Source organism: Mobula hypostoma, chromosome 26, assembly GCF_963921235.1.
Source record: "Mobula hypostoma chromosome 26, sMobHyp1.1, whole genome shotgun sequence".
Lineage (NCBI taxonomy): Eukaryota > Metazoa > Chordata > Chondrichthyes > Myliobatiformes > Myliobatidae > Mobula > Mobula hypostoma.
In genome coordinates this window covers 22,037,636-22,064,181 of record NC_086122.1, presented here as the reverse complement: position 1 = coordinate 22,064,181, position 26,546 = coordinate 22,037,636, and the positions used below count along the sequence as shown (strand labels likewise).

The 26,546-nt window shown below is 40.2% G+C and overlaps 1 protein-coding gene across 11 annotated transcripts in view; it reads right to left on the bottom strand.

Moving 5' to 3' along the window:
- Positions 1–26,546, bottom strand: part of LOC134338201 (disks large-associated protein 2-like) — a 787,855-nt gene that overhangs the window by 321,043 nt on the left and 440,266 nt on the right. Inside the window, exon 4 of one of the 11 annotated variants that reach the window (XM_063033864.1) lies at positions 2,935–3,018. The exons of 9 other annotated variants lie outside the window; for them this stretch is intronic. The gene's annotated coding sequence lies outside the window, so the exon portion shown is untranslated. Of the gene's footprint in view, positions 1–2,934; positions 3,019–12,247; positions 12,324–26,546 lie in introns of those variants that run through there. One more of the 11 variants, XM_063033868.1, reaches the window with a different exon arrangement.

The window sequence follows — 26,546 nt, the reverse complement described above, 5'->3', positions numbered from 1 at the left end:
TCCAGCTATGTTGCCAAAATTGTCTTTGAACTCTGTCTTCAAGTTGATTGAATGGTTTTCCAGAGTTTTAAAGGTTGTCATTAATATGTAGACTTGGCATGATCACAGCTGATCTGGCCTGTTGTATAGAGTGCAGTTAATAGCAAACACAAGTTTGATTCACTTTTTAAATATTCACAATTTCACAGAGGTTTTGCTTTAAATATTGAGACTGACATTTTGCAATTCATGAATATTATTTAACGTCACATATAACAGATTAAGGAATGATATTTTATTTGATCTCAAGGATGCACAACTCACCGCTGTTTCAAAGTACTTTGTAGCCTCCAAAAGGGAGGTAGTGTCATCTATAAAACATTACTCCGGCTTTGCCTTACAGTATATACTTCTTGGCATCAAGTATGCATGAATTCAGCAGCAGTTTCTTCGACTTTGAGAAAAACTCTTTCTAATCCTTTCTTCAATACCACATTGTCTTATGATGCGGCAACTCAAGCAGAGATCGGAATACAATGTTTAAAGGTGTGAGGCATTCTGAGTAGATAGAAAGTGCAAAGCAGGCAGTTATTTTTTTTAAGATAGTCAGACAACAGGCATGCAATGCCATTATGAACTTGTCCTCAACCCAGTATAATCCTTCAACATCTCCCTTATAATCAAGATAAACTATTTTTTGTGTGAGCAAAGTCGTATTTGTCATTTCTCAACAAGGAATAATTGAATGACACAAGAATTCTTGCTGTAAACATAGGGGATTGCAGATGCTGGAATCTGGAACCAAAAAATAACAAATCAGGAAATCAGGAGGTCGGGCAGTCTAGAGGGAAAGTTGACATCTTGGGTCAAAACTGAGAATATAGAGGGGAGAGAGAGCCACTACAAAGAGGTGAAGAGGAGTGGTGATGCATGGAAACAGGAAAGTAGGGAGATAGATGATGGGCAGCGAAAGCCAAGTGGGGAGAGTGGAGATTGGAGGGGAGGGTGGAAGTAGACACTGAGGCTGGAAGGTGACAAACGAGGACAAAAGAGGATCACAAGATCCTGGAATCTGATAAGTAAGGAAGCTGATAGAAAACCAGATAAGGGAGGAATGCTCAGTAGATGCAACTAGTGGGGTGGAGTTTAGGGGATGCAGTGTGGGATTAGGATGAAACACCTTGTAACAGTGGGCAGAAAGGTTGGGATGTACGTGTGAAAGAACCTAGATGGAGAAAGGGTCACAAGGGGTCTGCTTACCTCAAATTTTGGGAGACCCTTTGCTTATTCCATTGGTTTGTAGACCAGCCATGTGAGAATCCTTATTTGTCTTCCTAATCTGCTTTGCAAATGCCAAGATATCATCTCGGTACTCTACAACAGTTGACAACTGATTAGAATCAAACGATCCATTGTCTTCTGGAAAATGCCCAGACAGCTTGCAGTACAAATGGTCATCTAATATACACACTCAGTAGCCATTTTATTAGGCACCTCCTTTACCTAATAAAGTGGCCATTGAGTGTATGTTCATGGTGCTTTAACACAGGGGTTCCCAACCTTTTTTGCACCGCGGACTGGTTTAATATTGACAATATTCTTGTGGACCGGCCCCCGAGGGGGAGGGGTGTTCAAGTAGGGTTAAACTCACCTCAACATGTCTTTTACAGTTAGGGTTGCCAACTTTCTCACTCCCAAATAAGGGACAAAAGTAGCAGTCAAATCCTGGGACACTTTACCCCACGAAAGACTACCATGACCATGAAGCCTTGCGCAGGCACCTGTGTGCGCATGCGTGATGTGCGCATGCGTGATGTGCGCATGCGCGTATGTGCTGATCTTTTCCCCACAAATAGGTTTTGCCACCTTCTTCCCAACTATACTGTACATACATTATTTCTACTTTATATAGGCTGTGTATTTATCATATCATTCCTGCTTTTACTATATGTTAGTGTTATTTATTTTCGGTTTTATGTGTTATTTGGTATGATTTAGTAGGTTATTTTTTGGGTCTGGGAACGCTCAAAAATTTTTCCCATATAAATCAATGGTAACTGCTTCTTCACTTCACACCATTTCAGCACGAAATGTTTCATAGGAACATTCTACCTTAGCGAGGAAAATACGAGACAAGGGCAGTCCCGTATGGGACAAACCAATTTAGCCCAATACAGGGGATGTCCCGGCAAATACGGGACAGTTGGCAACCCTGTGTTCAAGTTCAACAGTGCATGACAGGGAATGAGGAAAGATGCAGCTGACTCATATCGTTTCCTCACGGCTCGGTAGCACATGCTTTGCGGCCCGGTACCAGTCCACGGCCCGGTGGTTGGGGACCACTACTGTAACAGATTCACCTCAAGGTTTGACCTGTTGCACGTTCAGAGCTGCTCTTCTGCACACCACTGTTGTAACACGTGGTTACTTGAGTTACTGTCACCTTTCTGTCAGCTTGAACCAGCCTGGCCATTTTCCTCTGACCTCTCTCATTAACAAGGCCTTTTTGCACACAGAACTGCTGCTCACTAGATTTTTTTTTTAAATTGTACTATTCTCTGTAAACTCTAGAGACTGTTGTGCATGAAAATCTCAAGAGATTTCTGAGATACTCAGACCACCCCATCTGGCACCAACAGTCACTCCATGGTCAAAGTCACTTAGATCACATTCTAAGGTTTAGTCTGAACAACATCTGAACCCCTTGACCATACTTGCATGCTTTTATGGATTGAGTTGCCGTCACAGGATTGGCTGATTAGATATTTGCATTAATGAGCAGGTGTACACTAATAAAGTGGCTACCAAGTGCAGATACAGTCCAAGGTGAAAACTTTTTTTTAACTTTGTAGAATTTCATCTGCTAGTAAGCATACGATGTGTCAGGTGTTTCACAGATTTCTCTTCCTCTGAGCTGAGGAAACAAGTCAGTAGTGGTACAGGATATTCATCTACCTTTGCTTTTGTTTATTGTCTTCTCACAATTTTCACAGACCATCACCATGCCATCTGTCTTCACAGCAGAAGTGACCAAACAGCCTGATGGGAAAACACAACTGTATCAGTGACACGTTTTTTTTCTGGCCACTTCAGCTCTCCACCAAACCTATTCACTCTGTTTAAAAGAAGAAAGACACATGATTCATCAGAGGTACAGATATCCTGAAGTTCTGATGAATCATGCCTTTCACGTCTTCGTTGCTGCCAAGTTCATCACAAGACATCTCTGTGTGCTTGTCAAGTTAGTTCCTTCATGCCGTTAACCCCTCCATTATCTTGCTTTCTTAAAAGCCAGTTTCAATCTATCAAATTAGACTCTTACTTCAGGTCAATTAGAAGAGGAAGTTTTGCCTCATTTTCATCACTTTTCACTCTAATTCCACACATCCTTTTCATCTAGATCCATTTGGTCAATGTAACTTAAATTCTCGTTCACCTATCACTAACACTGTGTCACCAATATCTATTTCCATTAACGCTTTCTCTTGCTCTGGGTACCTTGAGGTATAGAATGCTTCAGTGGAGTTGTGGCAGGGTCAATAGTCCATGTGGTCTGTCCAGATTTACCATCTAATTCAAAGCACGTGATACCTTTTGACCACCTTTTACAATAGGCACAGTTTGCTTTCTTAGGTTGAAAATTCTGCTTTTCTTTCAGGAAAAGCAGTTGACAGTTGCCTCTTGATACCCCAATTGTCGAAGGAAGAATGCGTCTAAACTCACTGACCACATCGTGTGCTGTCAAATCAGTAACATTCCCTTTTTAGATAACTGTAGCCTTTCTTCAAATAACTTGTACTGCTGGGCCTTAACTTATTAATGGCCTGAACATGCATTTGTGGTCATGCAAATTCTGCCCTGTTGTCTCCACTGCCTGGGCAATATCAAAGTTCTTCTTACTGGATAGTCTCCTTGGTTGGGTTGGCGGGGTGGAGATACGCCTCTACCAAAGGAGATGTAAGGCGCTCCTTTCTTCTGTTAGCCTGCAGGTCACCATTGGGCAAGGGGGTAGCACCTGGTTAGCACCCCCACCATCAGTTTCACATGAATCCGTGGGAGCAGGTAGTAGATGGTCACATGAACAGCTGACGCATATCACAAGTTCAGGTAATGCGACCACTCACACCAGGCAGACAGACTCTTAAGTGTATTCATAATGGTCCATCCTGTAAAGACATTGCCCAGAAGAAGGCAATAGAAAACCACCTCTGTAGAAAAATTTGCCTGGAACAATCATGGTCATGGATAGAAGACCATGATTGCCTACATCACACGACACAACAAATAACGATGATGTGTCTCCTTGGATTTCACAATGACACTCTGCTGCTTTCAGCAATCTATTGCAGGTCCGAAACACTTTCATCTTGATGCTTATTCTAGCTATTAAACATGTTCCACTGAATTATAGACAAGGTAAGAACATAGAACATAGAATAGTACAGCACAGTAGGCCCTTCAGCCCACAATGTTGTGCCGACCCTTAAACCCTGCCTCCCATATAACCCCCCACCTTAAATTCCTCCATATACCTGTCCAGTAGTCTCTTAAATTTCACTAGTGTATTTAGTGAAAGCAGGACTCTAACAATAGCTTGAGCAGCCCTTCAAAAGATTAGTCTGCAGATGTGGCTGAAGTTAGCAAGGTTTGTATAAACTAGTAAGTCCTAGCATCTACATGTATGAACGAAATCTATTTCTCTTTCATTCTGTGAAAGCAGTCACAGTCTCCCTGTATACCCATTCCACTGGATAAGTGAATGATTAAAGTATCGCCACGTCTTGGCCATGGCATTAAACAAGTAAAACAAGCATAAATAACTAAATTAATGAAATTCACACCAGTCTCAGCTTTTCACAGCTCCTGAGAAGAAAACCCTAAGATCTCATGAAAAGGCAAGAAACACTCGAATGGGTGTGGATGAAAGAAAATGAACGTTCCTGGTTCATCTCCTTTCATCCACACTGCCAGTTATTCATAGTGGCACAATTCAATACTGTATATGCAAACACTGGGCAAAAAAAGACTCTTGATTCAGCAGTATAAGACTATTGATAGATCTGTATACAGAACCAATTTTATTCTCACTGTACACTCATTGACTCGGAGGTGTTAGTTACAAATCAAACATCAACAATCTTAAAGTTACCACACTCGTGAATTTCTTTCACTTCTTTCAATTAATTCCTCGGGCAGCACACTCCAAGTCTTTGTCATTTGCTGGGCAAGGCAATTTCTCCTGACTTCCCTATTTAAGTGATTAAAGCTCCACCACGGCCCCCCCGCCCACCTTCTTTTCTCCCCATATATCATTTATAGCATTTGCTATTACTTATAACTGGAAAAATCTTCCTCATGCCTACTATATCAGCCGAGCTGATCTGAAAATGTGCACAGTCATCCTGATTGCAGGAGTGTGGTATTTACACTTACCACGTCAGCCCAAGCAGTTCGATCACTCATACCAACAATAAGAGAAAGACAACTCAGATTCCTAGGACACATCATGCGGAAAGATGAACTGGAAAAACTCATACTCTCTGGACAGATTGAGGTGAGCAAACCTACAGGAAGACCTCGGCTTATGTACATCAAAAGCATAGCCAGGTGGCTACACATCGAGGAAATGGAAGTCATCGAAAAGACAAAGGATAGATCTATATGGAAAACCATGGTCACCAAAGTCCGCATCGGATATGGTACCTAGACAGACAGATAGATGTCAGTCAGTCTGGTCTTCTTCTGGAAACATTTTAGAATGACTCTACATTAAATACAATAATAACTTGGTTGTGATGGCTTCCAAACAACTTGGTCTAGGGCCACTGACCCCCAGAAAAAAGGATAGATTTTTATTCCCTTTGCCAGTGCCAGCTATACATTTAAGTTCTAAAAGTAAGTTCACCTTCTTGCCTGAGCCAGTCCTCCATCTGCCTTAAATGTGGCATGATTGATGATTTGGTATTTGTAACGGTAAATTGCTGTACAGTTATTTCAGAGATTACAAATACTCCTTTCCTGATTGTCTTATAGCCTGTATTTAATCAAATGATACCAACAGAACAATAACTTTTTTTTACATGAATGGTTCTGGAAAAAGAAAGGAATTCCTGAACAAAATGGAAGGAAACTGAATAGCTGCCCGTTACCTTCCATTCACCACAGAGTTGAAGCTTTGTATACGCTGTACGTGTTCTTTTTAAACAATGTGGACTAAACCATAATATTTTACGGAATATATCTTCTCACTTTTCAGCTGACAAGATATTTTGCTTCTGGATGTGAAACATCGGGAATAACTTACCTGTGTACTTTTACCTCTCATACTAATTCCTTTTCTTTGTCATTCTCAACACCACTTTAAAGACAATGCAATGCGAGCAGGAAATCCTCTGGGCTTACCCCCCCTCCCCTTTTCTTTCTCCCTAGGCCCCCTGTCCCATGATCCTCTCATATCCCTTTTGCCAATCAACTGTCCAGCTCTTGGCTCCATCCCTCCCCCTCCTGTCTTCTCCTATCATTTCCGATCTCCCCCTCCCCCCCCACTTTCAAATCTCTTACTAGCTCTTCTTTCAGTTAGTCCTGACGAAAGGCCTCGGCCCGAAATGTCGACTGTACCTCTTCCTAGAGATGCTGCCTGGCCTGCTGAGTTCACCAGCAACTTCTAATTGTGACACTTCTACATTAACTTATTAACACATCTCTTTAAACAATTTTTAAAGGCATAGTTTTGCAATGCAAGAATTTAAATTCTACAAATGTAAGCTTAGTCATAATTAACTATGAAATGAAATGAGATCAATTGAATGTTATTGTATGATTAGAATATGTGGTAAGGAACCATTAAAAATGGAACTATTTAAATGATGACCACAATATCCCATCACCACACTGCTTATGATATCTGTCCAAACAGCTGGAGGTTCATCTGCCAAGAGTGAAATTGGGAGACTGGGTAACCATAAGGATCTAGGGTTAATAGAGTGCAGAGTTCTCTGAGGAATGCAAGATCAGACTATCTTTCAGAGGCAGAGAAGAAAAAAGCAATAATTAGTTATCAACCTTCCTCCTCACCTGGTCTCACCTATTACCAGCCAGATTGTATTCCTTCCTCTCCTGCCCCTCCAAATTCTTGTTCTGACTTTTACCTCCTTCTTTTCAGTTCTGATGAAGGGTCTCAGCCCAAAAGGTCGACTGTTTATTCCCCTCCTGACCTGCTGAGTTCCTCCAACATATTACTAATGATTCACACATATAGACAAACGGTACAAAACTGAGATTCTGGTGGACCAAGCCTCAATGTAGGCAAGCAAGTAGAGTTCCAATAGGTGGAAGAGAAATTGTGCTTTGGGATATTGGCGTTATGAATATATGAAAAATTGAAAGTGGGATGCCAGTCAAGACAGCTTTGGGATATTTGAGTATGGAAGCACATAAAATATGAATGGTGCCTTCAGCAGCCAATAAGCTGCAACACTTTCTGAGATACATTGATACATTTTTTTCTCTTAAAGTTCAATATTCCCCCTGAAAGAATCTCATACCTCGGTATGGATGTGTTATATATGCTTTGGTAATGTGGCATACATTTTTGATATGAAAACTATATCAAGGCTCCATTGGGCAATAAGTGTACTATGTATCAGAAATTTGTTTATAAAACTTAACTTTTTTCTCTTACCCTTGGAATTTAACTGCATATATTGATGATATCATAGTAAGAATGTATGTATAAGAAAGAAGTGAAGGAATTAATAAAAATAATAGAGTTAGAACTGGGGGGTGCCTCAACAATCATTTCATTTGAAATGAACATGTTTGCCTCCTGTGAATTTGTTGTTCCCCTTTAATTCAAATCAATTCAAGTTTAATTGTCATTCAACTGTACATGAATACCCATGAATGCCAGCCAAATGAGGCAATGTTACTCCGGGGCCAAGGTGCAGAACACAGTACCAATAGTCACACAGCACATACAAGATACAGCCACGCAATAACGAAGTTGAGACTCAAGCCTCAGTCGTCCACAATTGAACTTGTCTTCAGCCCAACGAACACCGGAAGGGCAGCATCGGCTCCAGCCTGGACACTGCACCACACTGCCCCCTGGTGGAGCGCATTGGCTCCGACGCCTCTCTCCTGCCTGCTGTAAACAGGTGACATCGCAGCTTGAGGCCTTGTCCTCATAGATACAAGACAGGAAGCACATATAGGATACCAGTAAAATGTGCAGCAAAGTAGGCCTTCTCAGTAATTAGAACTTACATTATGAGTCTCACCTGTTCAGATTGAATTATTGGGGGGCTGCAGAGCTAAGTCTGTCACCAGCTACCATTGTATGGAAGCTCTGTCAAACAACCCCAAAATGGTACAATATCCATTAAATCAGCTGACCCCTTTCTATATGTAAAAACTGGAAAAACTGGTCATGTTTGGATTCCACAAATAAAGTACTCAGGATTTCTTTCTGCAGTTTATGACATCGTCTGAACTTAACATCTGTTATATAACCCATTCACGTACTGTATACATCCCAATAACTGTGAGTTTCAAACAGAAAGCAGAGTACCTAATGCACCATGGATCTGTATTATCCAAGACAAGCAGGCACGTCTCTTGACAAGCTCAATCAATGCTCAGCCAGCTACAGAAGTAAATGAAGCAGCTTTGATCATGGAACTTTCCAGATGAAATCAGAAAATTCTCTGCAGCATCTGGCACCTTTAGTTTTGATGAGCACAGATCTGAGGAGGTATAGCTGTGGGACGGGGCCTGCCTTCAGTTACATAAACAGCAGCAGAATTCTCAAGCAGTGCTGAAAATCTGCACCATTCTCCAGCCATGGAGAAAACCAGTCTGATTCTGCTGCGCAAGAGCCCCAAATCATTCAAAGCTCTGTAAACATTACTCACACAACAACTCAAGCCGAACACCAAACCGTAAGCTCTCTTCACAAAATTTAAATTGAGAAGAGGCAAAAAATAGCTTCAAGTCAAACTTCACTTTTCTACGCAATTCAATTATATTGAACTGAGCATGTCAATTCAATAGATTTGACAGATTCTCCATTTCGCTAAAATAGACATTGATCCTGTTTCTCACACTCAAAGTAGTGCTCTAGTGATGGTCATGAAAATCAGGCAGTTGAGTCTGAGAAACATGGTGCAGACACAATGAACCTTACCATTAATTGCCATCTTGTAGATTGGCCTCTCGATTGCGGCTCCATATGATCCAGCCATTTTTGAAATGATGACTCACAATCACCTTCCACCACTCCTAGATTACAGGAATTACTCTCAATAAGAGTGAACTCAAGTTTCCTCATCAAATCAAATCAAATTCCGATTCAAGTTTACTTATCATTCAACCACAGCTGAACGAAACAGTGCTTGAGCAGTTCACCACCCTTACCATTTGCTCACCTATCTTCCAACCCACTTATTCATCCAGCAGGCCCTAACGTCAAGAAATCTGGTTCTGGCTGTGTCAACATACATTTTAACTCCCACAGAAATGCTTTGACAGCTAATTTGGTCATTTCTCCAGGTTGAGACGATCATGTGAGATTTATGTGCATTTCCTTCAACTTCTGTTCTAAGTTGAAAGATATCTTGGTCTCAACTGTTCATGAACACTGCTTGGTGTTTATACCATCTGCAAACTTTCTCTTGTTTGCGATTTATCATCTCACTCTTTCTCTTCTGTACAGAAAAAGGATCTAGTAGTCTTTCAGTGTATATGACGAATAAACTCTTCTCGGGCTTCCAGCCGGGTACAGGTACCAATATAACCAACGTTTTGATGACAAACTCTGCCATTTTCATCAGGGATGATGCCTGAGCAGGTCTAATCTGGTGGTATTTATACCCCAGTAGTCTGTCCCTCATGATTGGATGAGGACCAACCAATCAGGAAAGGTGGACTATGGGGGTATAAATCCCACCAGACAAGACATGCCCAGGCATCATCCCTGATGAAGATGTGGAGTTTGTCATTGAAACATCGGTTATAATCAATACCTGAGAAGAGTCTATTCACTTTTTTGTACTATTTATCTATTTCAATTTTTAATTGAAATTTATAGCAATGTTTTATATCTTATGCTACACTGCTCACAAAACAACAAAAACAATGACAGGAACAGACTAATCATCATTTCTTTCTCATGTGACTTTATTGTGGGCAACCTTACTGCAAAATGGTTCTTTGAACCTGATTTGAAGCTTGTTAATTAACTAACAAACAAAATCAAGATTAAATTGTGCACATTTTTAAGCAAAATCACAAAAGCAGTTTTATGAATTTTCCCTCAAGCATTTCCTGTTTGTCTCCAATAGAGGCAGAGATTGCAGTTTGAGAGGGCAGCAAGCACTTTGAAGCAAGTGGTAAGGATGAGTTGTATTCAATATTACGGTTTGAGGATTAGAAAACTGCAGTTCACTCAGATAAGAACCTCCTTACTCACAACTACATGCAAATCACTTCAAGAGCGAACAAAGACTGCGGCAATACGCAATGGACTGCCGGAAGGAAAGTGATAGAATTTTTATCAGTTGTAGAGGATTGATGTCCTTCGTTCACTGCAGTACTTGCGCTTGGCAAGGATAGGGTTGATCTCAGGTTCTCCTTCGTAACACCGTATTACCACACAGTGCGATTTGTACATGCAATGCATAACTAGTTGTGGATATCTATTACCTTTCTGCCTGTCAAAACATAAGTGAAGCTTCAAAGGTCAAAATGTATGCCGAAAGCTATGCTGTCCTTTGCTAGTCTGTGAAAGGTCAAACTGCTTTCCCACCTCCCCTAACTGATGACTGTGAAATTAACACCAAATCACATTCATCAATATTAGTCAGTCACCACCGCGCCCCCCCCCCCCCCCACAAATAGTGCATGCCCCATTCTGCACAATAAAGTCACTTCATACAAGTTTACATCAGAAGAAAGGAAAGCATTTTAGGTGCCTGATAAACTACATTTTGTTCCTTCAAATTGTGATGGAAATTGGTTTTAGCTTTATCGTGATGGAATCAACCTACGTGACGTGCTAAGCAAATGCTGTGCCATTTATGTAGCTGAGAGAATCAGATGACCGACCGCGAATGTTTCTGATAAACAAAAATGAACTTGTTTGCTTCCATTTATGTAGTGCCTTACTATTTAGTAACATCTCAAAGTTCTACGCATAAGCAATTACTTTTAGACTGACTCAACTTGGCAAAGAAAAGTACAGATAAGGCAAACTTTGGGATTATCAATTTCTGTTCAATTTAACAGCCCATCTCACCTTAATTGAACTGCATCATACAGTATCACAGCAGTTTGAACCAAGTGATACCATTATGGATTCCTGGCACCGGAAAAGTTCAGTCTCATTATCAATTTTACCATGATCTGTTTATATAAAGCTACACGATAAATAAGCTCACATCTTTGGGAAGATAAAAAGCTTTCCGCAGAAATGAGAAGACAATTTGCATAAATATATATAATAGAGGCAGGAATAGACCATGGAGCTCTTTGAGCATTTGTGACCATATTGATGGTTCTAGGCAGTTCAGATGGTTTGGCATAGACTGTATGGGCCAAAAGGCCTGTCTCTGTGCTGTAGTTTTCTATGACATTAAAATGGAATACCCAAGGAAAGAGGATAAAGGGATGTTCAAAGAACACGAGGAGGAGAGACATCGATGCTGAAATTAGACGAGGAGGACACTCCTGGTCCACCCTCGAGAAACTGCCTCCGATCAGAAGACAATGCTGACAGGGGGTTATTGCTGGCCTTTGCTTAGGGTTGCCAACCTTCTCACTCCCAAATAAGGGACAAAAGTAGCAGTCAAATTCGGGACACTTGTGTGTACCCCAAGAAAGACTACCATGACCATGAAGCCTTGCGCGGGCACCTGTGTGCGCATGCGTGACGTGCGCATGCGTGTACATGCGGATTTTTTTCTACACATCGGTTTTGGCTTAATCTTCCCGAGTCTGCTTTTACTATGTTAGTGTTATTATAGGTTTTATGTGTTATTTGGTATGATTTGGTAGGTTATTTTTTGGCGCTGGGAACGCTCAAAAATTTTTCTCATATAAATTAATGGTAATTGCTTCTTCCCTTTACACCATTTCGGCTTACAAACGGTTTCATAGGAACGCTCTACCTTAGCGGGGGAAATACAGGACAAGTGCAGTCCCGTATGGGACAAACTAATTTAGCCTAACATATGGGATGTCCCTGCTAATACGGGACAGTTGGCAATCCTACCTTTGCTCCACCGGGAGTTAAGGGCCCAAGAAGAAGAGATAGTTTTCTATGACTCTAATAAGATCACAGCAGATCCTCTGTCTGAACTCCACTTTGTCACTTCATCACCACACTCCTTTATTTTCCCATTAAACTGCACAAATGAAAAAAAAATAAGAAAGTAGGCACTGCTTCTTAACACCGATAATGATATTTGTTACTATGGCAGCTTAGGCCTAATAATATCTATAAATTCCCTAAGATGCCAAAACCAGGAATAAATGAAGTTAGTGCTATACTGTTTAAGACAACATAACAAATCAATTCCTTAAATGCTTTTCCTGCTTTCTCTTTCCACATATCAGCTTGACCTGCTGAGTATTTTAAGTATTTTTTGTTTTTATATTGGAATACTGCTTCTTGGCACTTAAATAATTACCATGACAACAAGCGCTACATCCTCACACATTGTCTTATTTCTATAATTACAAACGTGGTACGAAGACGTAGCTGAAAGAGCCACTGTAAAATAAATTGGCCTCATTACATTGAAGGATATGGAGTGAGAACAGCATTAGGCTGCACTGTAATGTCCTCCATAATGATACACTTATGCATAAAACTCACATGAAGAATGACCTGAGATGCTAAAGGCATTGAAGGGTACATTTACTAAGCCTTCCCTTAAGTATATTATACTATTCACTTCAGCCACTCAATGTTGTGAGCTGCACATTCTCACTGCTTTTTGAACAAAGGAGTTTTTCTCATTTTGCTGTTGTGTTTTCTGTTGACTGCCTTATACTGATGGGCTCTAACTTTCTTCCTCAGAAATGTAACTCACTGAGGAACTTACTGCCCGTTATGCCGCTGGTATTTAGGACAGCAATGAAGGTCCTTCATCCCTGTCGGTCCTTTGCCACCCAGATGCAGAAGGGTTCTTCATTGCTTTTTCCATAAGTTTCGTTTTACCAGTCAGGGTTGTTAGCCCTGAGCTGAACCCCCAAACCTGGGGGACAGGTGGCCCACTGTTAGTCTGGCCTCTGCACTTTGACCAGTTTGGCCAAGAGCCAAAGCATAAAGCCCTGATTCCTGCCAACACAGCTCTCTGGGTCATCGAGGCATGCAAGCCTCTAAACCACAACAAGGCTGTGGTCCTCTTGGAGGGGAAGTGTAACCATTCTCTGTTGAAACTATTTGGAATTTCTAACACTCTTATTGAGTCACTCCCTTGGTCTTCTCGTTTTAAGAAATAGGACATCTGACCTATTCAGCCTTTCCTGAAATGGTTTGGTAGCTAAGGTATCATCATTGTAATTGATTTTCAGCTCCTCTGTACCCTTTACACAACATGATGGCCAGGACTGTTGTATTCTGAAGTGTGGTCTCATCGTGGCTTGATACAGATAGAGCATAACAACACTATGTTGGCCATGGTGAATTTAAAATATGGAAGAAAACAGTGAACTCAAATGGGTCAAGGACAGTGGAAGCAGTTAGATCAATTGCCTTTGTTCCTGCCCTGTGCTTGGAGATGGAAGCTGCCATTTTGTGCAACTGTTTTACATCCTCCATTTTGTGAGATGGAGTTGCTTTGCTTTCTGTGTATTAAAATGGACACAATGATGTTTCAGATAATCTGCTGGACTGGAGATCATTTTCAAAAAAGAAGTTACTTGTGAGGTGTTCTTTGATTTAACATAATATCCTGGGGCAATAAAAAAGGTGTTAAAAGTCAATCAGATGACCTACAGCCAATGACAATGGAATACAATATTTAAGTTGGTGAGTGATAACTCCCTCAAGAGACGCACCATTGCAAAGAAGAATCCCCTTCCAGGGCCTAGGTAAAGGAAGGATCAATTATCTGACCAATGGAGATAACCTATTTCAGTGTCATAAACTGGACATGTTGTCTGAGTGAGTATTGGTACAGAGGTAACAGTAGAATTCATGTTCTAAGCTGTTAGCCTGGGGTCAACATAGTTACGTTGTTGTTTGTGTAGAGACAACAAAGTGCGAGCTGCGATTAATTACAAGAGAATATCGGAACCCCCAAGGCCCACCCTCCTCCTCCCACACCAAAGAGGCCAACTACTACTTTTCAATTTTGTTCTTTAAAAAATTACCTTTAGTCCTAGGCTTCAAATTTGTATGGCCTTGCCAATCTGTGACATAATGTTTAGTGCCCGTGTGCACTCTGAGATCTCCCTTTCTCGATGCTACTTAGGTTTAAACCTTCCAACCAATGACTGACCTGTTTTTTCATCCAATCAAAAAGTAGCACCTTGTGCAATTTCATACCCAATTATTTACTCCTTCTGCAAGTCTGTTAAAAAGTCCTCATACATTTACTGCTATTTTCTTCTCTGTCATCTCTGACCTTTCCAATTCAGTTTCACTTAAAAATTAAGGAAGTGATTAGGAATTTAAAAATTTAAATGGTTCAATTTAATATCAGGGAATGTATTCCATATACAACCTGAAATTCTTACTCTTCACAAACATATCTACGAAACAGGAAACCCCAAAGAATGAATGATAGTAATATCGGAATCCCAAGGCTCCCCCTCTCCCTCCCACGCAAAAGCGGCAGCAGAAATATCGACTCTCCCTCATTTGCCCCAGCAGAAGCAGCTCCCCCCCCCCCCACCATGCCAGCAAAAGCAAAAGCCCCAAAGAGACCTTGATCTAGAGACCAGCAATTACTACAATCCATAACCCACCCTTCGGTATCTCAGGCAGGCTCTCTCTCATCAGCAAAGGCAAGAGAGTTTTTCCTCTGCAGTAACGAGACTGGGAGACCAGCAGCTCACTGTTCCAATGTTATTTTAAAAATTGAGGAAGTGCCCGTTGTTGCGGGAACAACTGCTGCACACAATCTATGTGTACTTTCAACAGGCACTTTCTTCCACTGTGAGAAACTAAACTTTACTTCAGCCCCCTGCTTTCTGGCCTGCAGTCAGCCAGCAATCCAGTATACATCCCTGACTCCATTTTGTCTGACCTTCTTTGTTAGTCTATTATAGGTAACATTAACGAAGGCCTTTCCAAAATCTAGATAGATTACATCTGTCATGATATATCACCACCACTACTGTTTATTGTCATTTTCTCTCTCCCCCCCACACATAACTTTCTCTCTCTTTCTCTCCCTCTCCCTCTCTCCCCCCTCCTTTGTGTTACCTCCTCAAAAATTTAGTAAGGCCAGTCGTCAGACTTCTTCCTAATGAAATTCAGGCTGAATTTTCATCTTGGAATGTTCATCTACTCTTTCTCTTCTTGGAAATTAAATTCCATTTTGTTCCTGTCATTTATATTAAACCAACTGGTTTGTAATTTCCTGCATGCACTATGATCCTTCTGAAATAAGGGCATTACATTAGCTATCCACCAGTCCTCGGGCACTGCACCTTTTTCAAATCAATTATTAAATATGGTGTTTAATGTGACTCTTGTCCCTTAGTTTATATTGTAACCTATAGATACAATTCACCTGGGTCAGGTGTTTTAACCTCTTTGAGTTTCACTGGATTATTTACTATATCATTTCCACTTCCATTGTTTGCATTTAACTGTTCTATCACCCTTTAAATACTGAAGCAGAATGATGATTTGATATTTCTGCCATCTCAGGAGCAGAAGATGGCAGCGTGACGCAGTACGCGCAGCTCTCCGGTGAAATGATATCGTATCTGTTAAATAGGGGCCGTGGACAATTCTGATTTGATGGAGACAGACATGAAAGCACAGAGGAACATCTGGAGAAATTTCTGAAATGCCAGTTCGCTGCCGCTGTTACTGTGCGATCGAGAATCTTCCGGGGGGAAGGCCCCAAAATCCCCGGCTTTGCCTGCTGCTGGCGACCGAGGCTGAGGTCAAATCGTTCAGATAGAGATGGTGCTCGGTACTCGGTGTCGGAGGGCTGATTGGAGGCTCAAAGTTTTCGGACGACTCAGAGTCAGACTGTGGTCGGGCATGGCAGGGAGAGTTTTCTTCCTTCTCCCGTCTGCGTGAGATGTGGGACATTTGAGAGACTTTGAACTTTTTTACTGTGCCATGGACTGTTCTTCATCAAGTTATGGTATTGTTGCACTGCTATAACTATATGTTATAATTATGTGTTTTTTGTTAGTTTTTTCAGTCTTGGTCTGTCCTGTGTTTCTGTGATATCACACCGGAGGAATCTTGTATCATTTCTTAATGCATGCATTACTAAATGACAATAAAAAAGGACTGCGTGTCCTCATAATCTAATCTAATCTCTATGTTGTGGTTGTAATTGTGCCATTATCAAACCTATCCCTTAATGCCCAGTTCCCATCCCAATTTTCCTTCTGCTTTTGATTTGTCTGTAATACTTCATTATTTTTGCATGTTCCTTGATAATTGAATTGCACCATTCTTCTAATGTTTTCTCTCTTCTTTTTCTCATTATTTCATAATTTTCTTTTCCCTGTTACCTATGTATTAATGTGTTAAATTTTCTTTCCTTTCTGTTCTTTCCTGCGGTCTTTGTTCATCCTTGGAGTCACAGGAATGCTATATTTTCTCTTCCTTGCCCTCTGTTGAACATCATTTTAATTATTCCCATTTTCTATGATATTTTAACAAATAATTTTGCCTATGTTATCCTCCCAAGTTCTACAGTCAGCCCCTCAAAGCTGTGTTTTTCAATCTGTTAGTCTGTTTGTCATCATATCCTTCTCTAATACCATCCTGAAGAGTAATTTATAATGGTTACCATACAGCTCCAGCTAAACCACCTCCATCATATTCATCCCAGGCTAAACTGTCACCAATACAAACCCTGGAAAAATTTGCACTAATTTGCAAAAAAAAAGAATCAGTGGAGTTGTCAAGCAAACTGCTGACTAGCCATTATCTGCTTAATGCAATCACACAGTCTAAATCTTCCCTCCCTCACATCAAATCTATTATGTCTCCATCATGACAAGTTCATCCCCTAGATACATCGTAATACGATAGCTAATATGCAACGTTTTATTTTCATTCTCTCATCTTCCTCTAGCCATTTTCTTCAGACCTACAGTACAAAATCACTTATCTAAAACCTGTACCTTCTGATCAAAAATCTACATCCAAATAATTAACATATTTAATTCTGCTAAGTAATTCTAATATTTGAGGCTTCATATTCAGGGTTTGTGCATTTAATATACACTGGTGTAATTATTGTCACTTTCCTGATTCCAGTCCTAAAGATGTTTAGCTCTTCATGATATCATTCGGTCTCTTTTTGCCTCTTCTTTATCCTTAATCTGAAACGTTGGCACTGTTTCTCCCTTTGCCAATGCTGCCCAACTTGCTGAGTATTTCTAATACTTTATGCTCTTGTTTCAGATTTACAGAAGCTGCAGGTTATTTTACATTCTCAGTCAGTGAACTCCAAATTTCTTGTTTTGTATGATCTTTTGGAAATTCTTCATTCCGTAGCTGAATCCTCAACATCTCACTACAGCTGACTTTTAAAAATTATTTTCTTTGGTTTCTGCTTATGCTCATCAATATACTCAGGATGTTTTTCAGTCCGCTGTCCCTATTGAATTCCATCTATCCTCTTAAGTATGCAGCTCCACATATGTAAATCTTGATTATACTCTCCTGCAGTAAGCATTTAAATTATTTAGTTTTGACATTATAGTTAATTTCATAAAAAATATTCTTTTTTCCAGAAATGAAACTTGGAAGATCAGATCGCTCACAAGAAACAACTGAGTTCCTGACCTTCATTCCATCTCCCTCAATGTCCAATATGTCAGATCATAAGCTTTGGACATGGCTTCATGATTTTCCAGGGTATCACTGTTTTAATTTCTTCTGCAGATGCTTTCTTTCACTGCCTTCAAACATAATACTCACCAGTCTTATTCCTGCCACCCCTCGAGACTACACAATAAACGTATTACTTCAGCTTGTTCTTCTCACTCTAATTCAATTTCCATACCTTAATTCTACTTGCTCTTTCCTTGTCTAGCCCTTAAAGTTTATAATTATAACTGTCAGAGACATGACCCATACTGGCTTCTACTTTGTTATGTTCTTATAATCTAAGTCTACAATATGTTCTCTGAGCCAATGTAAAACAACACAATGACAACAGTATCAAAGGCCTCATCATCACATAAAGATTCACAATCACTCATTCTCAAATTAGCAAAATGGCTGTTGCATTTTCTTGCATCATGACAGGCAGCTCTGGCATTTTACAATGGACTTGGAGACCTCCGTAAGATATAACTGTTGGAACAGAAATATCCTTTTTATCGTTCCTTCCCTCCTTTTAAAAGCCCTGCTCATTTACCTCAATGAGATTTGATTTTCCAGCAACAGCAAAGTCCATATAGTTTGTCAAGATTAGATTCAGCAATAACTGACAAGGCAATATTTAAAATATACAAAATTTGAGAGTTTTGCCTTTATTCCAAAATAGTATAAGTGTTAGTGATTATTAATAAATATTGCTATAATTTGCAATGCAAAAAATCACATTCATATTTAGTGCACAAAATAATAAAGATACTGGGTCTTGGTGACATACAAAGTTTCATTTCAGAACAGATCTACATGGCTCTCATTACCACTAATGGACTTTTTCTCTATATTATGAAAAGCGTGAATTCAGATATGTCCCATTGTGCTTCAGGAAGCTTCCAAATTTAGAGGAATAGAATAAGCTACCAACAGGGACCAGAATTGTCCAAAATTGACCATAAATAAAAATCCTAACTCTTTAAAATATTTAAACAACTTTTACATTCTCACAGCAGTTCAGTCCAGTGTCTATGTAACTCTAACACAGGCAACAATATTGTATGTAAGTCCACTTAGAGCCATATATTTACAAATCATCAGAGACCAGCTGCTTGAAGAAGACACCATGATCTTAGCACCTAAGTAATCATCACCTATTACACAGAAAAATTAACTGCTGGCCACCTGCTTATTGCTATGTTGTATGACCACAGAGCTGAGTTTTGCAAACTACAATCTAATTATTCACGGTAAATAACGATTAACAGCACCTTATAAAAAGGAATGTCCCTGGTGGCCACAAACAGTTACCGCATTGTCAATGATTCCCACGCCATGCAGTTTCAGCAAACCAAAATGGATGCACTGCCTGCTCTCTCTATGCAAGGGGAAGGAGATCAATTAGGCTCTCCACAATCGAGAGACCTCCCTGCCTTTTGCAATGCGGCGGTGTGCTGCTGAATGTGATTAACTTTGGATTCCCTGGCACCTTCTTGGAAAGACTCAGAGCTACAGTAATTTATGATCTTCACTGTCTTCAGAACAAGTGCAATTTGGGGTTTGCCGAAAACGTGTATCTTTGAAGAGGTGAGCCTCACCAAGCAGTACTTGCAGTGAAGTCCACGTAAGGTGCCTTTCCTTACGAGCACTGTGCTCTTCTCCTTTTCCTAACAGGCAACCCTGCTCCATGGGCTCTCTATTTCATCTTACTTGCATGCTGCAAAGCCTCATGGGTGGCAGAGTTTAGCAGCAGTTAGTGCTGTTGTTTCGCAGTTCCAAAGATCTGGGCTTCACTTGGACTTCAAGTCAAGTCAAGTCAAGTCACTTTTTATTGTCATTTCAACCATAACTGCTGGTACAGTACACAGTAAAAATGAGACAATGTTTTTCAGGACCATGGTGCTACATGAAACAATACAAAAACTACACTGAATTACGTAAAACAACACAAAAACTACAGACCTACCCAGGACTGCATAAAGTGCACAAAACAGTGCAGGCATTACAATAAATAATAAACAAGACAATAGGCACAGTAGAGGGCAGTAGGTTGGTGTCAGTTCAGGCTCTGGGTATTGAGGAGTCTGATGGCTTGGGGGAAGAAACTGTTACACAGTCTGGTCGTGAGAGCCCGAATGCTTCGGTACCTTTTTCCAGATGGCAGGAGGGAGAAGAGTTTATATGAGGGGTGCGTGGGGTCCTTCATAATGCTGTTTGCTTTGCCGATGCAGCGCGTGGTGCAAATGTCTGTAATGGTGGGAAGAGAGACCCTGATGATCTTCTCAGCTGTCCTCACTATCCGCTGAATTTCCGAACTAGGCAGTGATGCAGCTGCTCAGGATGCTCTCAATACAATATTTGTAGAATCTCTGCAATGTTCTCTCCAAGAATGTGAGATCTCTACTTTCCACTCATATTCCAAAGACATGTTGGGAGTTGGACTGGCTGTTGGGTTATATTGAACTTCTCTGTAAACAACTCTTCAAACTGAAAACATAGAACATAAAAACCTATAGCACATTACAGACACTTCTGCCCACAGTGTTATGCCAACCATGTAACCTACTCTAGAAACTGACTAGAATTTCCCTACTGCATAGCCCTCTATTTTGCTAAGCTCCATGTACCTATCTAAGAGTCTCTTTTGTATCCACCTTTACCATCTTCACTAGCAATTCATTCCACACAACCACCACTCTCTGTGTGAAAAACTTAACCCTGACATCCCCTCTGTACCTGCTTCCAAGCACCTTAAAACTATGCCCCCTCATGTTAGCCATTTCAGCCCTGGGAAAAAGCTTCCAGCTATCCACATGATCAATGTCTCTCATCATCTTATACACCTCTATCAAGTCAGCTCTCATCCTCCGTCACTCCAAGGAGAAAAGGCCGAATTCCCTCAACCTATTTTTGTAAGGCATGCTCTCCAATCCAGGCAAAGTCCTTGTAAATTTCCTCTGCACTCTCTCTATAGCATCCACATCGTTCCTGGAGTGAGGTGACCAGAACTGAACACAGTACTCCAAGAGGGGTCTAACCAAGATCTTATATAACTGTAACATTACATCACGGCTCTTGAACTCAGTCCCATGGTTGATGAACGCCAACACACCATATGCCTTCTTAACAACACTGCTAACCTGCGCAGCAGCTTTAAGTGTCCTATGGACATGGAGCCCAAGATCTCTCTGATCCTCCACACTGCCAAGAGTCTTACCATTAATATAATATTCTGCCTTCAAATTTGACCTTCCAAAATGAACCACTTCACACTTACCTGGGTTGAACTCCATCTGCCACTTCTCAGCCCAGTTCTGCATCCAATCAATGTCCTGCTGTAATCTCTGACACCCTTCCACACTATACACAACACCCTGAACCTTTGTGTCATCAGCAAATTTACTAACCCACCCTTCTCCTTCTTCATCCAGGTTACTTATAAAAATCACAAAGAGGAGGGGTCCCAGAACAGATCCCTGCGGTACACCACTAGTCACCAACCTCCATAAAGAATACAATCCATCTACAACCACCTTTTGCCTTCTGTGGGCAAGCCAATTCTGGATCCACAAAGCAAGGTTTCCTTGGATACCACGCATCCTTCCTTTCTGAATGAGCCTGGCATGGGGAACGTTATCAAATGCCTTACTGAAATCCACTGCTCTACCTTCATCAACGTGTTTTCAAAGAATTCAATCAGGCTCGTAAGGCATGACCTGTCGTTGACAAGGCCAAGAAATAAACTCTTTAAGCACAATGGGCTTCTGTTCAAGAACTGGTCTCCACCACTCTTCCCAACAGAGCAGAGTGCTCATGAGGCTTGTTATGAATGCTTGCTTATTCATTCTAGGTAAAATTCCAGCTTAACTGGTACAAATGATCTGTGCTACTGAGCACAATTTGGCAGCACTAAAATGTTCACCCCAACACTCCTTCCCCTAATGAGCAATAACATAAAGTTAAACACACAAAGAAATGAAAAATGACCATATCAACTCTATAGCGACTGATAGATTGTTATTAATCTTCTCCCAATTCCACTGGCCACAGAAAATTAACTTAGAAGTGAATACACTCTCATAAACACACAAAAATAAACTTCCATTCAAAAATAATCTCCAAAGTTCAAAGTACATTTTATCATCAAAGTATGTATACTTCATACAACCTTGAGATTCGTCTCCTTACAGGCAGCCACAAAACGAAGAACCCCAATAGAATCAATTAAAAACAAAAAAGACCATCAAACACCCAATGCACATCAAATTGCCTCCAAGTCCACTCCTGCCCCAGTGAGACTCCAGCCAGATTGTACAGCTGATTCAGCACATCTCTGACACGGTAGCACAGGCCACTGTTTGCAGCAATCATTTATCAGAAAAAGTGTGAATAGCGAAGTAATTAGTTGCTTTTTCTTTGTTTCACTGTCCACCAGAAAGCCGTCACTCAAACCAGTAAGAAGTCCCATTTTAGACTGGAAAAATACACACATTCCCAACAAAAGTAAACAAATGCATACAGATACATTGACACAATTCACAATTGTCTATCTATATTAAAGATGAAAGGAATAAACAGATACATCCACCTAATGCACAATCTGACATATGCAGTCCTGAGATATCTATACACACACATATACTGTAAACATTAGTGTATACTCAAAACCTGCAGCAAAAAGCCAATATAAATCTAAGTGCATATTTAACTGCTATATCAAGTCTAAAGGCCAATTAGAATTGCAAAGAATATCACGTTTCTGCAATCACAATTTATTTTAATGAGAGCATTTTCCTCTGAAATTATATAATCATCGCACAGAATGTTTGCATCTAAAATGCTTCCTTGCCTGCATAATAATATCAGAAAAACAAACGTGACATTCCATCCCCGAAGGTATTGATTTTATATACACTGATATAACAATAAATGACTTTTATTTTCTTTGCTTTGTGACTTTAACTTTTAACAAATAAATTAGAAAGAACAGATTATTGGTCCATGCTGTCCTGTAACATTGATAATAGCAGACTCTGGAAGTTTAACCAAACATCTTGTGCTGGTTAATACTCTCGTATTTATTAATTTATTGCGATAAAGTGCAGAGTCGGCCCTTTGAGAAAGCACTGTTAGCAATCCTCCAATATAACCCTAGACTAATCACGGAACTATTTACAATGACCTACTAACCCACCAACCAGTACATGTTCGGACTGAGGGAGGAAACCAGAACACCCGAAAGAAACCCACACACTCACGGACAGAACGCACAAACTCCTTATAGACAGCAGGGGGAACAGTAGTACACTAAAATCTGCTCTACAAAGGTCTAGCTTAAACAAGAAAAGTAGAATTAAGTAGACAAGGGAGCAAGATCAATGAGCAAGGACAATAAAAAAAATTGAAGATAACTATTTTTAAAGATCATCCAAATAATATGCCTAATCTAAAACAACATAAACGAAAATGACCTCCAAAATATCACAAACAAGAGAAAATCTACAGATGCTGGAAATCCAAGCAACATACACAAAATGCTAGAGGAACTTAGCAGGCCAGGCAGCATCTAAGGAAAAAATTGCAGTCGACGTTTCGGGCTGAGACATGCTGAAGCTTTGCTTGGACTACCAAAATATGTTGCTTTTTAGAAATAGTTAAGACTTTCTTAAATATCGATCAAAGTAATTTTGCAGAAGTGCACTAGAAGAAGGCAAGGCCATCAATTCGATGGAAGCGTTGAGGACTTAATTGCGATCTCATGTGTGATTATCACCTGGGCAATGAAGAGAATGATTTCATCCAGAAGATTACAAGAGCTGGAATGCAAGGCAACAATATTGAGAATCAATTTCATTTCAGCTCGTAACAGGATGCAGATTGTCAGCTGTCCCGTTAGTGCTGAAGCTCAGATAGCAGTTGATGCTTTTTATGAAGCCAAGCATTAACATGAGGGATGCAAATTCATCATTCAAATTAGTCAAACTATTAAAGTGTGAAATCTCATCCACTCGAGGTTACAAATCAATGTTATGTTCCCACCCATAAGAGCTGAAGAGAAATAGATCATTATTTTTCAACATTGCTCGGAAATTGGAGGAAAATCAAATGTTTTTTTTTAAATACCTGCACCAATACCCAAGATGACCCAGACAAATATAATGATGTACAAGGAAATCAATAATAAAACCAATATGTGATTTTGGACATCAAATATGGACAAGGGTAAGGTCTAGATCATTGGAATAAAGTTTTTCCAAGAGAGTCCGATAAAGTTTAGCAGAAAGACAATTGACAAGCCGATATTGTTTGTTCAGAGACACATTAGCTCGTCAAAAATACACTGAAAAGAAATGACTAACACTGACCTCATGCATAAATAACCTGGAAAATTTGAAATCGGAGTTTTTTCCCTCGAAGGACGATTTAAAATAATGAACAATAATATGTCATTCATCACATCAGAGCCCCAAAATGTATCTCTTGTTTTGAAAACAATTTGTTCCATATGTGGGATATTTATCATTTATTATACATTGCAGTTAATGCTTCACTAAAAAGCATAGAGAAAAATGCAATTACTGTAATGGTCACAAAATGATGAATCGCGGATACCAAAATTCCATATACAATCAGTGGTAAGGACCAGACAAACTGTTCAAGTGTAATAACAGTAAAACATGCTGGAAATACTCTGCAGATTGGGTAGCATTTGAGGAGAGCAACTTAGAGTTAACGTTTCAGACTGGTAACCTTTCATTAGAAATGACAACTACAGTTGAAGTCAGAAGTTTACATACACCTTAGCCAAATACATTTAAACTCAGTTTTTCACAATTCCTGACATTTAATCCTAGAAAACATTCCCTGTCTTAGGTCAGTTCGGATCACTACTTTATTTTAAGAATGCGAAATGTCAGAATAATAGTGGAGAGAATGATTTATTTCAGCTTTTATTTCTTTCATCACTTGCCCAGTGGGTCAGAAGTTTACATACACTTTGTTAGTATTTGGTACTACTGCCTTTTTTGTTTAACTTTGGTCAAACATTTTGGGTAGCATTCCACAAGCTTCTCACAGTAAGTTGCTGGAATTTTGTTCCATTCCTCCAGATAGAATTGGTGTAACTGATTCGGATTTGTAGGCCTCCTTGCTCGCACATGCTTTTTCGCTTCTGCCCACAAATCTTCTATTGGATTGAGGTCAGAAAATGATGTCAAGTCTGATTCATCCTTGGGAGAAATTTCCAAAAGCCTGAAGGTACCACGTTCATCTGTACAAACAACAGTACGCAAGTATAAACACCATGGGACCACGCAGCCGCCATACCGCTCAGGAAGGAGACGCATTCTGTCTCCTAGAGATTAACGTACCTTGGCGCGAAAAGTGCAAATCAATCCCAGAACAACAGCAAAGGATCTTGTGAAGATGCTGGAGGAAATAGGTAGTCAAGTATCTATATCCACAGTAAAACAAGTCCTATATCGACATAACCTGAAAGGCTGCTCAGCAAGGAAGAAGCCACTGCTCCAAAACTGCCATAAAAAAGCCAGACTACAGTTTGCAAGTGCACATGGGGACAAAGATCTTACTTTTTGGAGAAATGTCCTCTGGTCTGATGAAACAAAAATTGAACTGTTTGGCCATAATGACCATCGTTATGTTTGGAGGAAAAAGGGTGAGGCTTGCAAGCCGAAGAACACCATCCCAACTGTGAAGCACGAGGGTGGCAGCATCATGTTGTTGGGGTGTTTTGCTGCAGGAGGGACTGGTGTACTTCAGAAAATAGATGGCATCATGAAGAAGGAAAATTATGTGGATATATTGAAGCAACATCTCAAGACATCAGCTAGGAAGTTAAAGCTCAGTTGCAAATGGGTCTTCCAAATGCACAATGACCCCAAGCATACCTCTCAAGTTGTGGCAAAATTGCTTAAGGACAACAAAGTCAAGGTATTGGAGTGGCCATCACAAAGCCCTGACCTCAATCCAATAAAGATTTGTGGGCAGAACTGAAAAAACCGTGTGCGAGCAAGGAGGCCTACAAACCTGACTCAGTTACACCAGTTCTGTCTGGAGGAATGGAACAAAATTCCAGCAACTTACTGTGAGAAGCTTGTGGAAGGTGACCCAAACATTTGACCCAAGTTTAACAATTTAAAGGCAATACTACCAAATACTAACAAAGTGTATGTAAACTTCTGACCCACTGGGAAAGTGATGAAAGAAATAAAAGCTGAAATAAATCATTCTCTCTACTATTATTCTGACATTTCACATTCTTAAAATAAAGTAGTGATCCCAACTGACCTAAGACAGGGAACGTTTTCTAGGATTAAATGTCAGTAATTGTGAAAAACTGAGTTTAAATGTATTTGGCTAAGGTGTATGTAAACTTCTGACTTCAACTGTATCTGGAATTGTTGAAATTTAGTGTTGAGCCCTGAGGGCCGTAATGTTTCCAGTCGGAAGATGACATGAAGCTGGACATTCCTGGGTAAGAAATCAAACACAGAGAGGTCAGTGTGGGAGTGGGAGAGAGAACGAA